The following is a 15,410-nucleotide window of genomic DNA, read 5'->3' as shown; positions in this document are numbered from 1 at the left end:
TCAAGTGACTGAACTGGACTCTGTGAAAATCTAAGTGAATGGAAAGAACAACGTACTAATGGCAAGGCGTCTTGTAGGATATGCAGCTAGCAGGAAAGCATGAAGCATTTACAAAGAGTACACAAAGTCATCTGTGTTCTAATTTTTGCTATGGTCCCCCAGTGGTTTGGGCTACTGCATGAGGACAAACTCTCTCAGATCCTTTTAAGTCTTCCTTATACCCCTTAAAACAACATACTTCTCGCTTCACGGTGGGTAACTAGCATCATCTACAAATTGCTCTAATCTGATCTTGATTGTTATGCCTAAAACATGAGAAGTCCTTTAAAACAAAAAATGTACATATTTTTTGACTGGGGGCTAGATTCTTTTCTTATATGACTACACCACCCACTCTCTTTCCATCTATTGCATAAGATCATTGCTTTAAATTACCTCTCCAAGGGATACTTTAATTTCTCAATTCCTCCGTATGACCCCACTGTTTCAGTGTGTGGCTGTAGCTCCTGGCTACATCCTGCAGCGTTTCACCATTTATGACTCTTACTACACTGTCATTTAAAAATAAAAGCTGGAACAACCCCTGGCTTATGATTCCTTTACTGTTCTCTCCAGGTGTTGACTTGCTTCCTGTTCAGCCCATGTGGCAGCTCACAGCAGCACAATCTCAGCTTTTAGGAATAGCATGATAACACTATATTTCCAAGAAGCAATATGTCTGTGTTTTGGGATCACTCATTGGGAAAAGTGATGGGAACACTGTTAGCAATCCCATTTTGTCAGCTAAGGGCATACTGACATTCTATTAAGTGAGGTCTTCTCATATTCCCTAAAATTCTCTAAAGCAGTTGAAGTCCTTCCCGATGGGCTTCCAAAGAGGTTTTATGGGAAAGTGGAAAGCTTACCTCATTATTATATCTCTTACCAGTTGAGACCCAGCACAGTAATTTCTCTCACTGGTTCCACCGAATGTCTGCATACAGATATCAGATGCACCTACAGCAGGAAAAGAAGAGCCAGCAATATGCACAAAGGATTACCTTCTTGTCATCTATGGATGTCTAATATAGACACTGCCATCAAGACTGTGCTTGTTTAAGATCAGATCAGGGATGAAGACCATCTGATTGTATCCTAGCCTAAGGAAGACCAGAATGATGTTTAAAATACAGCCTTCAGAACATCATTTGTGTCATCTGTGTTAGGAAAAATGACTGATGTGGACAGTAACAATAGTCTTAGAAAATTCAAACTAGCTTGGGGTGATGATGATGATGGCTTGGCTTCGCAAATGAAGATTTGGGAAAGGCTTTACCTAACGCTTACTACAGGCATGATGACTAAGGGCAATGTGGGATAGGCAAATCTGGTTGGAAAAAAGGCTGCTTGGTCATTCAGGATGTTTCCAAACAAGACTGTCATCTCCTGAGTCAATCTCGAGCGATCAATGTCCTGAACCACCTGCCTGCAAGGTTGGATCTGCAGCTTCCAGTGCACCTTATCACCTGCTGTTTCGTCCCTCTCCTGTCACTACAGGGCTTTGCAAGTGTAAGCCCTTTGGAAATGAACCTGTTTCCTATGGTGAGCATGAAAGTAAAAAGAAGGCATCAACCCAGACTTCCCTGGGTAAAGGTTTTGGTATTAATACTACCAAGGTAATATCCTACTCATTTTGAGAATAGCTATAGCTTATGCTAGATACAGCACTTCACGTGCTCGTTATAATACATCCTTTTCTGTTACTAAAAATTGTTAAAAATAAGCAAACAAACAAATTAAAACTACACATCTGTAATGTCACGAAAAAAACAGGAAATGCAGTACTGAAGATTCAGCTGAAGCTGAATAATTGATATCTATTTAGAATAATGCAGAAAAGATCTTTTCTTTAATGCAGAGTGACTAACTATATTCAGATAATAAGTGCATGATTAAAAGGCTCAAAACTGGATATATTCAAAATCCCATGCTTCATGAATATATAAACTCGGGAACTTTTAAAAACTCCCTAAGAAGTTTTAGTAGTAATAATGTTCAGTAGGAGCACTTGGAGAAATAAAAATTACAGTTAAGTGCCTGAAAAGGGTCTTCACATCATATCCTGAAATAAGTCCAATACCTTAAAACTGGTATCTATTTGTCTGCACATAATTAGATGTCTATGCATGGAATTGAGTACATATGGATATGTATTATTATAAGAAGTGACTTATTACTTTCCTTCATATAGGTTTTAGGCTGCAGTTGCATTTAATTTATTGTAAATTACTTCAAGTTATTATTTAACATTCATCCATTATATCTGCTTTGGCTAGCACTATCAGATGCCACTGCTTTTACGGCTGCTATAGATACTATAAAGATCCTTCACTCTTCAGAAAATAGCTCTGTTTTGGATCTCTAAGAGGTAGAAAAAGGCTTTTAAAAGTTACTGACATCTGTTTCAGCATGTACATATCTAGCTCCACAGACTTTCCTCCTTTAGTAGTGAAGACACTATTTAAAAATATAGATACATTTGATGAGAACACAGCAACTTAGATTTTCCTGCCACAGAGTAGAAGTTCTGTTTTGCATGTTTTCCTCTTTTTATAAGGCTATGAAAAGTAAAGATGAGAATAATTAATATTATTTCCTTCCAGTTTTGAACAAAGGCAAATCAGAGTATTTTAAAAATCATAATGTTCAGTGCACATATTGACAAAACCAGAGATTCATGTAATGCAAAAGCAGTGCTTGGAGAACTCAGAGAGATTCTAACACAGGACCATAAAATATTAGAATTTGAAAAGACATGAAATAATCTCTCCCCATGTGTATTTTGTTGTTGTTGTTTTGTTTTGTTTTTTCCTTCTGTAAAAGGCGACATCTCCACTTGCATACCCTTTTTTTTGCCTGACAGAATCTGGAACAGAAAAAACACGCTCCTCATCAGGATGTTTATTTGCACGTCTTCTTCTGTCTTCCTCCTCAACATGATGCAGGAGTTTTTGATAATTTACCATTGTACTGCCTATTACTGACAATTTTATCATAATAATGAGTGGGTGTGATTTGCTCCTCTCAGGTGTGTCTGTTTCAGTCACCTGCCCTTAGAATACCTCTTAACTGGCCATTTATTTTGAGATACATTAATATCTTTTGTAGGGTCAAACATATAATCTTTTTTTTCCATTCTGGAAGAAGTTGTCCATGAACAATGGATTTTTTCCCTCTAAATATTTCTGCCAGAATCTAACATAGGTCCTGAAGCAATTGTTCTGAGCATTTAATGAAGCAAGTAAGTACCTGAATGCTACAGAATGCCTGGCAAGAGAAGAGGGACAAAATTTGAAATTCAGAAAATAGAAAAAGAAATAATAATCACTGCCTGGTTTTGGTGAGACTGTAGGTACCAACTGCCCTCCACTCCCCTCAAATCCAAACCCCAGAGGCCAGCTCTCTTGTTATGCAATCAATGAGAAGACTCCAATTGACTTCCGTGCAATGAAACACCACTCCTGCAAATTTCTTAGATTTAAATAATCTATATAGCTCTCTTCCTTCAGCTGCATCACTGCTGAGCCCATCCCTGGATGCACCACACTGCCTTACATGCCCAGGGGTAGCTGGTTTCTACCTGTACTCAGGTTTTACATGAGGCACTTCAGAAGTATGTTACTGGAGGACACATGGAAAAATCTTCCAACAGCTGAACACTGGGGGCAAGAGAAAATTGTGGTTTCACAGAAACCTAGTGTCGAGGAAACAGCTGTGTGTGATTCCTCTTGTCAAGGTATGATGCTCTGTCCCTGACACCAAAGCATCCTCTGTCATTTACTTCAGGGGGTGCAGGACGAAACAGGTGAGTTATGAGTTGGAGTTCAGCCCTTGGCAGGATCCACTGGTTTGTAAGAGTTATATGATGACTGATAGAGAGTTTCTCTGGTGGAAGGGCAGTGCAGCATTGCTCATTTGCGATCTCACAGCTCTATCTCTCATGAGCTGTGGCACTGTCTCCCTGTAGTGGGTGACCACACTCTCTTCCAAGGCCAACCTTGTGCTCTGCATTTGGTGAACCTGTCCACACCTCTATGGGTGTAGTGAGAACATGCAGAGCTCAGTGGGAAAATGCAACACCAGGCAGGCCAGGAAGGCTGAACTCCATCTGCCAGTGATGGTGCTGTGGATTGGGTGATGCATGACATAGCAGAGCATGCTGCGCTAATGGCCTCTCCAGGGTCTTCTGTTTTGTGGTTGTGTGCCACAGCTTCACTATTTCTTGTGTGCATGTATTTTCTCTTCTTTTTCATTTGTGACTCTTCTGAGCAAAAAGGCTATAGAAAGGCCTACTGATGATATCTTTTAACGGAATAGATCAGCACATCTCCCAGATGTGAAAGTGGGCATATTTCATCAATGCATTTTAATTTCAGGTTCATCCGTTAGATAAGAAAAAGAAGTTATTTATAACCTTTGCATAAAATCCGTATTTGTTTTTATCTCTGTCCAAAAAAAGTATTTTGTTCTTATTGGGAATTACTGAAGGTTTTGATAATATCCAGCACAATTTGAGCTCTTATTTATAAGAATAAGGCAATATAAACATACAGACAAAAAGGGAAATAGATGTGGTTTACCCTGTCCTGCAGAAAACATTACAGGTAAATGATCATGGTGGCAAAAGGGGAATGACTGGATCCAGTGAGTTCAGTGAGCTCTGCTTAGAAAGAAATTTCAAATACTTTTTCCTCTTAGTTTGTTTCTTTCTTTTTTCTTCTCAGATGACGAAAATCTCAACCACACGCTCAGCTTTCTCTTGGTGCTGGCGATTTCACTGCTTATTTCAGGCTCTAGCATGATAACGTCACTTCTGCATGGTTCCAGGAGAGCTGAAGTAAACACTCCCATGCAGTGCTCTGAGAGCCCACATACAGTGGCTCATGCTTGTTCTGCCAACAGAGCTGTTTCATCCCAGACACTATATTGTCTGCATAAATAAACTGTAACAGGAATTCATACACCAGCCATTCGTCAGAGATTTTATTTCTATTTTTGCAGCGTGCAGTAATTATTTCCTCATAGGGAAGCTGATTCCGCTTATATGGACTTTTCTCGAAATGGAGCATCTTTTCTGTACTTTTCTTATACTTGTTATAAAGCAAGATTATTCATCTCTAAATTTATAGCATCTAGACGTGTTCCCACTTGCAGCACCCAGACAGTTATCCTTCACTTTGCTCTTCACAAATCCCATTTAAAAAACCCCCAAACTTATATTTCCTTTTTGAAAATGACCAGAGTCTTTCTTTTTCATCATACATAACAGCCTTTTCATCTCATGACATTACAGATTGATGTTTTCCTTGCCAAAATCCAGGTGCCTGTTTGTTCCTTTTTGTTTATGCTCCTATGTCTACGTTTGTGGCCAAAGTCTGATAAACTCCTATGAAATAAAACATGCATTTAATTAGTCAAATAACATGAACGTATATAAATGCTTGCATCTTTAATTAATAGAACCTTGTAAAACTCACATGATAAACCTTGTTTCTGGGCTTTGTTTTCAAACTTCATAAGGTTAATCAGTGCTGATAATTTCTTGAAGCTATGTTGTCCCACACTGACAAGCTGATGCTGCAGAGCTTTCAGGCTTTTTCCATGTGGGGTAGAGGAAATCTTTGAGTTGAAGAGAGAATATGCTGAGATCTCATTTTCTGTGCACTATGTCCTTATAGCTCACTGTTCTGGTGGAAGGCATAGAAGATTGCTGGTAGATTTAGGTTAGATATTAGGAAAAAAATCTTCACTATGAGGGTGCTGAGGCACTGGCACAGGTTGCCCAGAGAAGCTGTGGCTGCCCCATCCCTGGCAGTGTTCAAGGCCAGGTTGGATGGGGCTTTGAGCAACCTGGCCTAGTGGAAATTGTCCCTGCCCATGGCAGTGGGGTTGGAACTGGATGAGCTTTAAGGTTGCTTTCAACTGCAACTATTCTATGATTCTATAAATATGGGGGTGAAAAGACTCACAACAGGAGGAGGAAGTAAGTGAAGAAAGGTTCTCATTCCATCAGGTCTGACCAGGACTAAATCTATCCTCTGATTTGTCTGCATGTTCAACATGTAGTACTCACACTCATGTTTGTGCCTATCATCAGAGAAGGAGTGATGGTCCTCAGCTTTGCTCATGGCTCCCATACAGCCTCCTTTAGACACATGGCCAGCCCAGGATTTATTTCAAATTGATCCATGTTATGGCACGAGCCTTTCTGTCACTCAACTGACCTGGAATTGTGCAGTTTAAAGATAGGAACAATAACGTCACTGAGAAGGGACATTCTAAAGCAGGGCAGCTTGGTTCTATCAATAGTCAAGTAATCACTGGACAAAAGTAGGGCACCGGGTCAGGTCTATGCCAGTCCGGGACCAGTCAACAGGTCAGGGTCAGGGAGGGCAGATAAGCAGACCCACCCAGAGACATAGCTCGAGGCTGCAGCAAAGGGCTTCATGTACCTGGAGCTCCCCAACCATAATGGGAGGACCAATGGAGACCAGTGAAGGTCAGTAAGTCCTGCTAGTGTGCCCAGGGCCCCAGCATCTGTGTGCAGTGCTCAGCTGAGGCCATGAGTTTCAGCCCTTGACTGCAGATGAGTAGCCTATGAGACTGAACAGTTTGTGATCTCAGAAACTGTTGACCAAGTTCAGTTATTAAATCATTTGACCTTGAGTCCTTGATATTAAGCCAATGGGTGATTGAGGGGGAAACAAAGCTTTGTGAAATCAAATACAATCAGCCTCCGCCTTCTTTCTGGTCAGCAAAATCTTTTCTGCAAAGAGACAGAGGAAACCTTCAAAGGCTGGTGAAGGTTTTCACATGGCTTTGTCATACTCCTGGCTACCAGAACCATCTTGTTATCTAAGTCTTGACTTTCATATTGTCCCTGCAATGGCCAATCTATTGAAATGCTTTTGGAAATTTAGGTGAAGGGATAGAAAAATTAAAAAAAAAAAAGAAAAAGATAGTACCAGAAAGATAAAAATGGGGAGGGAAGAAAATGATCAGGGAAACTAGGATCTCATTTGCCTTCTGCTAGACACCAACAAAAAGCTTCTGAATTGTTAGACCACATATTTTCAGACGTGCCTGGGATCACTGTCTTCTGATTCTGCTGATCACCTGCTTTTTAGCTGTGATATTGACTCTTAGACTGAATGCCTGCTCTAGCAAATCTGGTCGTCAAGGCAAAATACTTCACCTGCTGTAGTTAAATCTCATGATTTCTTAAGCCTGTCTCCTGATTTTTGGAGCCTGACTCATGGTTTCTGTGGAAAGCTTTGGCTTGGCAAATGCTGAAAGCAGTGGGAGTATTTGCAGCTTGAAGACACTGTTCAGCAAGAGGAAGGGTGGAGGAATCTGCCCCTCAGCAATTAGTAGACTCGCTTTCTACGAAAGGACGTGTCATTTGGTGGGTTATTTTAGCATGCTGTACAGATGCAGATTATTTTTTAGAATTTTTAATTGGTGATACCATAGCAACTTTATACAATGAAAAATAGTCCAGGCCAGATTGTGCCTGACAACCACCCGCCTGTTTGGGGGTGGCATAAAGCTGTACCGACCGAGGAGGACTTTGAGAGGCTCTTGACGCTCCGAGTCTTGGTGTGGAAGGCTGTTAGATAGATGAAATGTGGTCTTAATGCCACAGCTAGAGGGTCCAGGTCCATTGTCCTGTCTCCCTACAGGCTTTCCTTTGTCTTTTGGGATTAGTTGAGATGTTGCAGCTAAAACCCCAAGATGCCAGAAAATAATTTAGTTTTCAGGGTGCTGATAGTTTTCTACCCTGAGATTCTGAAATGGGCAAGTGCAGGGCAGAAATAAGAGATTGCTTTGTTTCTAGGCCTACTAATGCTACTGCAGTCTATAGTCAATTTTCACTTATCAGTGATCAGGATTTGTGCATTCATCTTAAATATCCTTATCCCTTAAATATCCTTTAAGGGATAAATATCCCTTTAAGGGATAAAAATCTGGATGAAATGATAAAAATCAGTGCTGGCCCCACTTACCCTGGTATCAGAATAACAGTGAGGGGGCAGAGAAGCATGTCACATTACTATTGTGACGTAGGTTCTTTGGTGTTCTCTCCATAGCCAGAGACTTCATACCTGGAGCCAGAGTTGTTCATACCTGAACATCACATCAGGTGAAAAGAGATTAAGTAGAACTCAAGTGAGATAAAGAGGCCACTGCACTCCATGTAGTATTGTGCTCTCATGCATGAAGTCTTCACCTCTCTATCATGTGTAAGACATATATATGTGTGTGTATGACTGTGAGATGTTTTGAAGTCATCGATAGAGATGAAAATGAACTGTGCTTGACTAGGTGAGTAGGCTAAGGAGCAGCATGAAGAGGCTAAATGTATGACATGGGAGGAATAGATGGAAGTTTAAGGCAGTATATGAAAGTGGAGCACCTTGGCTGAAAGATGGAGAATAGATGAATTATGAAAGCATTGTGGTTTCCAGCCCACCTAGGAAAGACGGAGAGCAGATAATGGCTTTCACCAGGAAACAGTAATAGGGAAAAAGAGACTTGGGGAGGCAGGGGACTTTCTGAGGAAAGAGATGTGACCTTTACACTGTGATAGGTAGTTAGGATAAGAGAGGATCAAAGCAGTGCTGCGTATGTATGTATTGTGGGCACATATTAGTGCAAAGGCTGTCTCTGAGTGAATTTAAAGTCTTTAACTAGAGACGAAATTCAACACGTGAATGAGCTGCACCAAATGTGTGCAAAATAGTGACTCTGGAGGTGGAATATAGTAACAAGAGAGAGATGGATTTTACAAGCTGTGCAGAAGCTTTAATGGAGAGAACTGAGACTGATCCAGGTAATGGAGACATGAGGAAAGTATCTGACACACACACATTTTCCCCTTTCTGTATGAAGAAAAAGGAGAGGCATGGAAAGAAGGTCACTTACTTGACTTGATAATATCAAACCTCCTGCAAGGCCTCCAGCAGCCCTCTTGTACACAAACAGGTGTATGGGAATGAGGTTTGAAGAAAGAGCAAGTCCAACATTTGGGAGCTGTCTGCCTCATCCCATGTAGATTCACAGAAAACCTCACACAGAACATCACTGTGCTAAATACTTATGCTCAAGTGTTTTCCCACCCTTGTGGGTAGCCCTATGTGCCTGGTCATTCCCTAGAGATAAGCACAAATTGACTTCAAAAACACAGCAGAAGAGGAATGTTGTTACTATCCCTTTATTCAAACCACTTCCCATGGGATTTTCAATGGAAGAAAGCAGCTGACTGTGGGAAATTAAACATTGTGAAGCTATGAGCAGAATTTATTATGAGCTAATGCTATCACAGTAGAACAACACCTGAAAATGTCCCCAGGAGTCTTTTAATAATAATTTTTAAATGGATTTTTCTTTTGAAGGTGGACTAATGTACAGTGTCTGTGTATATGTATGTTATTATTAATCTATAGGAATTTAGCAGTAATTATCAACTTAAAAAAAAATCTATCAAAGACTAATTGGGTGTATTTTTGTTGGTTTCTACTGCCTATGAAAATGAAGTTCTGCATTTAAAATAGTGGTCTATGAATCATGGAAGCGTTTCTTTTTTAATTAAGGAGATATTAAATACTGATCCCCATTTTGCCAATGTGGTCAATTACTATATCACTGCTGGAATATTGTGGTGGTGCTCACCTATTTTTCAGAACACATTCATAATAATGAGCTGAATTTTTCTCTCAACATTAAATTGCTTTTAATGTGAAGCTAAATAGGAAATAAATACCATGAAGCCAAAGCTTATGTATTTACTTCTGCATAATGCTGTGCTCTCCAAACCTCTTCTCTTATTAAACCATAGATGATCTTAGTTTGGCTGAAATCTTTATATCAGTTTATGATATGAGATTACCAGAATGTTACCATTTTTTGAAGATATGGTATCTCCTCATTTTTCATAAATACTAATTAAACAACTCAGGCTTACGTCAGTGCCAAGATTCATGTCAGCAGTTAGTGCAACTTGTTATTGTAAGATTAGTTCTGACACATTCCTTCCAGCACAGCAAGCAGTGGGATCCTGTGCAACACTGGGAAAAATTCATCTCTCAAGAGACTGCCAGTAGTTATCCAATAGGAAGGAAGACTGCTTTCTTTAACAAGATTAAAAACTCTCTGCTGACATCCTCCCTAACTGAATCATCTCAAACTGTCTCACCACGCAGAAGGAATGAATGTATCACTCATCACCTAGTCTTCTCCCTTTACGACACTCTTAGGGCATTTGTATTATAACATCTATACACTGTGCCTGATACATGGTTGTGGGGCTGGTTTAAGGAGCATTCTCTGGTCTGGTCAGGGATCATTCATAACTGTAATAATTGGCAATGATTTCCTGACTACAAGAACACTGAAAGAAGCTTGCTCCTTTGAGCAATTTACTTGTTGTGAAAGAGATGCGAGGGAGAGAAATGACCTTATTCTGTTCAGCTGGCATGTACGCTGCTGATTCAAAGGCATTCACTGGGCTCTGCTTAAAGGGGTGCTGGTAGTGGTGTCTAAATGCTACTGTTTGAGTTAGATGAGATATCATTATTTCAGTGCCCAATAGAAAACTAAGTAGAGAAGATGAATGGAAAAGCTTAAAATACACTTTAAACTAAGCACACATAGTTTCAGAAAATACAAGGAATTTGCGAAGTAATGCCATCTCATGCAGCTTGCAGAATTCATAGCATAAACGTCCACACAGAAATGTTATGGCAGCATGCAAACACTGGTATTTTAAGAGCTGCATAAAATGTTGTGTCTCCTTAGTAGAACTTATCCTCAAAAGAATTGCTTGAATTGTTCAGATTCACAGGGGTTCTGTTACAATGCCTTTTGGGTACCATTTCATTTTAGTCTGAATGCTTGTGAAGTTGTGGAGTATGGTGACAGGGAGATACGGATAGACAATGCTTCAACGCAATACAGAGACCGCTTGCCCAGCAGTGCACTGTGAACCAGTATTCTGTCTTGTTTCACAACATGTTAAGACCCAGATTTTTCAGGACAGTGAAAGCATTTGTACTTCCAGTTGGCATATGCAGCTGCTATGAGTGTGTGCACAACTGTAATAAAATGTAAACTTAAGGGATGGAATACATGTGTAATTTGGGCCTGTGTGCCTAGAGTGAATAGTGTACTCACTCAAAATTGGACTTTAATATTGCAGTTCTGAAAACCAGTCTAGCCTGAAAACTTGGATCCTCACAAGAACTGAGGCATACATTAGCATTACTGCCTATGCTATTCACTTTTCTCTCAAATTTTTTTCCTTAATGAGGTACCATTTATTTTGAAAAGGCACTGAGCATCCACAATCAGAAAGTTATTAAACAGGTAAGCTTTCTTTATCCTCCTGTTTGCTGCACTGACGTGAAGTGAGTATGTGAAGCTTTGCTCTCAGTTTGGGTAGCTAATGATGAGTTTGGAACTCAGTATTATTCTGAAGAAGAAAATTATTATGATAGAAAGTGGTCTGACTGATCCAGGAGTCGCATCAGATTATACTACGTTAGAAAGTGCGTTTAAACCCTGTAATCTGTAATCAAGTGCTACTTGGAATCAAGTGTATCATTCAGATACTGTCTTGGGCCATGGGTCTAAATGCATATTGGAAAATAAGCAGTTAAGATCAAATGCGAGATATGTGTCTTCCAGGTGGTGTGTGTGTGATGCTGTTCTGAACATGCTAGTGCAATGAAAAGAGGTATCATAAGAGATGATAGAACAAATTTTAATTTCTGTCTTCATGATATACTGCACATCAAGTGGGAGAACAAGGCGTCTGTATAGAAAGCAAAGTTGTGAAGTGTGATAGCACTTTTGCTTTGTCACGCATGGTGCATAAATGATGGATTACTCCAAGCAGTGTCTTCTCTGAAGAACCTAAGCCTGCACAACTGCTAGTAGGCTGGGCAGGTATTGGGCTCAGATAGATGCATGAAAGCCTTGAGTTTTCTAAACATCCTGTACTGGAGGGTACTTCTTAGCAACAGCTCACGAAGGGAGCAGAGATACAGTGGTTCTGGCTGGGTGCATCAATCATCATCTTTGTTATTATCCATCCAAAATGGAGGGGTGTTGTGATAATCTCTGCTGGTTTTAAATCTGCAAGCGTGGAAGAAAGCTATATCACAGACAAGTCCTGTTTGTTTTGGGGATTTTTTTTTCTGAAAAATGCTGAAATCCTACACTAACTACAACTATTTTTAGGAAAGGTTTCAAATGTTATCATAAAGGGCACCTGCACCGTTTTGGGTTTTGTTTTCTTTTAAGGTAGAGAAAAATGATTTCAGTCTATTCTCAGCTAATACTAACACTCAAATCAAGAAATACTGCATTAGCAGATGTGGCGCTGCAACTGGAGACAAACTAACTGGGGACACATTTTTAAACTCTAAGAATTATCCAGAGATTTTCATTTGTTTGTTTCTTTGATTTATTTACTCTGAGATCTGCATATTGTAGCTTAGACAGCACATCTTTATGTGCAGAATAATATCCCAAGGGTATGGGAAGGAGAGTGCTCAGAAAGACTCTTATATCAAAGGAAAAGGGCATAAAAAGAGAAATTAGTCTCATTAATGTATAGTAAAGAGGTAGTAAAATTAATGATGACTCAGAAATTGCTGAGGTGAAGTCTGAAGTTTCTCTCTTCAAGCATTTTAGAGTTGTGAATGTACAAACATTTTGTGTAGGACATATGGAAGAAATGAAGCTTTTATTTCTACTTGCATAACTCAAAAACTGATACGTTTATAGCAAAATAAAAAAGAAAGGAAAAAGGAAATAGGAAAAAGGAAAGGAACAAAGCAAGTATGGCTGGGACCAAGCATGAAATGTTTACATTTACAATAAATAATTTGTTTTATTTTGTTAGAAAGTTTTAGAAGGAGTTGCAAGTAACTGGGAAGGGGAATCTGAATGAGAAGCAGATTGTCACCTTCACAGATAACTAACTACACATGGGCACAGATATAAGGTATTTGGTGCACGCAAGTTCCTCAATTTAAGCTTAAGAAGTATGACTTATTCTGTCCTTATGCTTAAATTAACTGCAGTTTCAAATACATAATGTACGTATGCTGTACGTATGCTGTAATACTAGGATGGTTCTTTTTAAAGTGTATACTACTGTTTATTCTGTTCACTGTTGACAGGTATGCAGACTGCTGACTGTTACTGAAAGCTGACAAAATAACTGGACTTCTACCGGAAAGAAATAATTAATTCTTTCCCCAAAGCAGAGATTGTTGTTAACTATTCCAGAACGGTAACTGTTAAAGCATCCACTCTCAGAGATACTCTAATGAAGACAGAAGGTTTATATAGGCTTGGCTAGTCCCCATGGTAACAGCCTTTCTACTGGGTTACCATAGGAATCGTCAAAGCCTTTGTAAGCCTCCCTTAATAGAGCATATACGCTTTCCAGGCAGACTGGAATATCTGTTAGAGGATACACCTCCTGTTGTTAAATATAAATATAAACAGATTTTGTTTTGGAGTGGTACTCATCTCTGTTTAACTAGCTACGCTACTCTTTACGTTAGAGTTATATTAAACATTGGAGTCACCTGTGATACAGGAAAACATGCGAGAACTGAATGGTTTTATGAACAAGACAACCCATATACGTTTGTACCTAGACTGCAGGGAACTGCAGGCAAAAATACTGTTCTATACAGTAGCCCAAACCTCATAGTACATTGCCCTTTCACCTTCCTGTGGACATTGCAGAGCTTTAGTCAGTCTGAAGCCTTGCTGGACTGAAGTTATACAACAGGAAACAAACAAGCAAGAAATGGAGCCAAAGGAAACAAACAGAAACCTCAGCTGAATGAAACAAGCAGAAAGCAAGCCAGTGAGTGACTTCAGCACTGTAAGTCTTTTAAGACAGCTATTGTTTTGAACTTCTAAATAATGTTTCTTGAAACTGTTACCTGGGCACAGTAGTAGTAGTTTCTTTTTCAACTAGTCAGGAATTGCAGTTTCACATCCTTGATCCTGGGCTTTGTAAGAACAGGGAAGTACAGTGGAGAATTGCAGGTTGTGAGGCAACCATGCACCTACTTGCTGGGCTTGTCACCACGGGCTTCATTTTATTCAGAAGACCTTTACAAATGAAAAATTTTCATGTAATTTTTGGTTCTGTTTAAGCTCCTAGGATTAGCACTGTGTTCTCCACACAGAGGAATGTCATTAATAAGATGACTTATTAAGGAAATCTAGCCAACATCTTTAGGGCTTGTTATTTTTCCAAACAAATGCTAGCTACAAGGCTTTCTACTGTAAAGCTGACAGCATGATAATGCTTTTATATTCTGCTTTCCAGTTGGCTAAATTTCATTATACAGTTTGGTCTTATAAATCAGTGAAGCTGAATTGAAGGACATGGTCTTACAGGATGACACTAGCAGACAATTTGGCCCTTGAGTTCCAGTTACCAAGATACCAGCTCCTACATATGTAAAGATCTCTACAAAAAGCCATGGGGACTACTTATATGCTTTGGTTTGGCATGTGCTTCCTTGTCCTTCCAGAGCAAGAATTCTGACTGGAGAAAACAAAGGTTTGGGAATTACCTGAAAATGTGTTTATTTTAAAATGGATAATTGGAATTGCAGACTTGAAAATTGCCATATATTGTGGTAAGCTTACACAGATGGTACGACAAGGCATACATCATGCATTATTCTTTTCCAGAGCTGGTAGAAAGGCAATTTATTTTTCCAAGGAAGATATTTGAATGAAGCCAGAAATGTCACTGATTTCACAAGTAACAGAGGTGCCATTATTAAGGTTGTTTTGGACACCCTAGGCCAAAGATGATCTCTCTAGTTACCCAAAAGCAGGCAGTAAAATATTGAGGATAGCAGTCATCCAGAAGCAATTTGTGAGATAGAGGTCTATTTACAGAGGATGAGAAAAAAGAGATTTGTAGAAGAGTTAATAAGGGTTTCTTCTGTGCATTGATAATTCAACAGCTGTTTTAACTGTCCTCTGCCAGTTATGAGTTGCTGTTGCATTAAAGTTGATCCCATATTTTTGGTTCCATTTTATGAGCTGACAGAAGTCACAAAGATGGTGTTTGGAGCAGCAAGAGAGGCAGGATCATGTAGGGTAGGGTGTAATAGTATGAGTGCTCTCCAATGTGCTCTCCCACTCAAAATGTGGAATGCTTACTATTTTTGGAGGTCTGACTTCCCTAGCTGTGCATTGTCTTGCCAGAGCGAATAGTTGCAGGACTACCTGAAATAAAGGTCTAAAAATAAAGGTATGACTAATTAATTGTATGATTCAATTAGTTATGTGTCCACCAAATGGAACAATGCAGCTTTAATTTC

General features: G+C 39.5%; 2 long non-coding RNA genes across 3 annotated transcripts in view; one reads left to right on the top strand and one right to left on the bottom strand.

Moving 5' to 3' along the window:
• LOC133267055 (uncharacterized) overlaps positions 1 to 15,410 on the bottom strand; it is a 497,367-nt gene that overhangs the window by 90,363 nt on the left and 391,594 nt on the right. The gene's annotated exons all lie outside the window — the stretch shown is intronic.
• LOC133267052 (uncharacterized) overlaps positions 13,244 to 15,410 on the top strand; it is a 40,521-nt gene continuing 38,354 nt past the window's right edge. For both annotated transcript variants that reach the window (XR_009742621.1, XR_009742620.1), the window contains exon 1: positions 13,244 to 13,949. This is a non-coding gene — a long non-coding RNA (uncharacterized LOC133267052). The remainder of the gene's footprint in view (positions 13,950 to 15,410) is intronic.

This window comes from Pezoporus flaviventris, unplaced genomic scaffold (genome assembly GCF_033815535.1).
Source record: "Pezoporus flaviventris isolate CSIRO_AGI_PZ_B2104156 unplaced genomic scaffold, CSIRO_AGI_Pfla_v1 ptg000007l, whole genome shotgun sequence".
NCBI lineage: Eukaryota > Metazoa > Chordata > Aves > Psittaciformes > Psittacidae > Pezoporus > Pezoporus flaviventris.
Note: the sequence above shows the minus strand (reverse complement) of the source record. Positions and strands in the feature narration are given on the sequence as shown.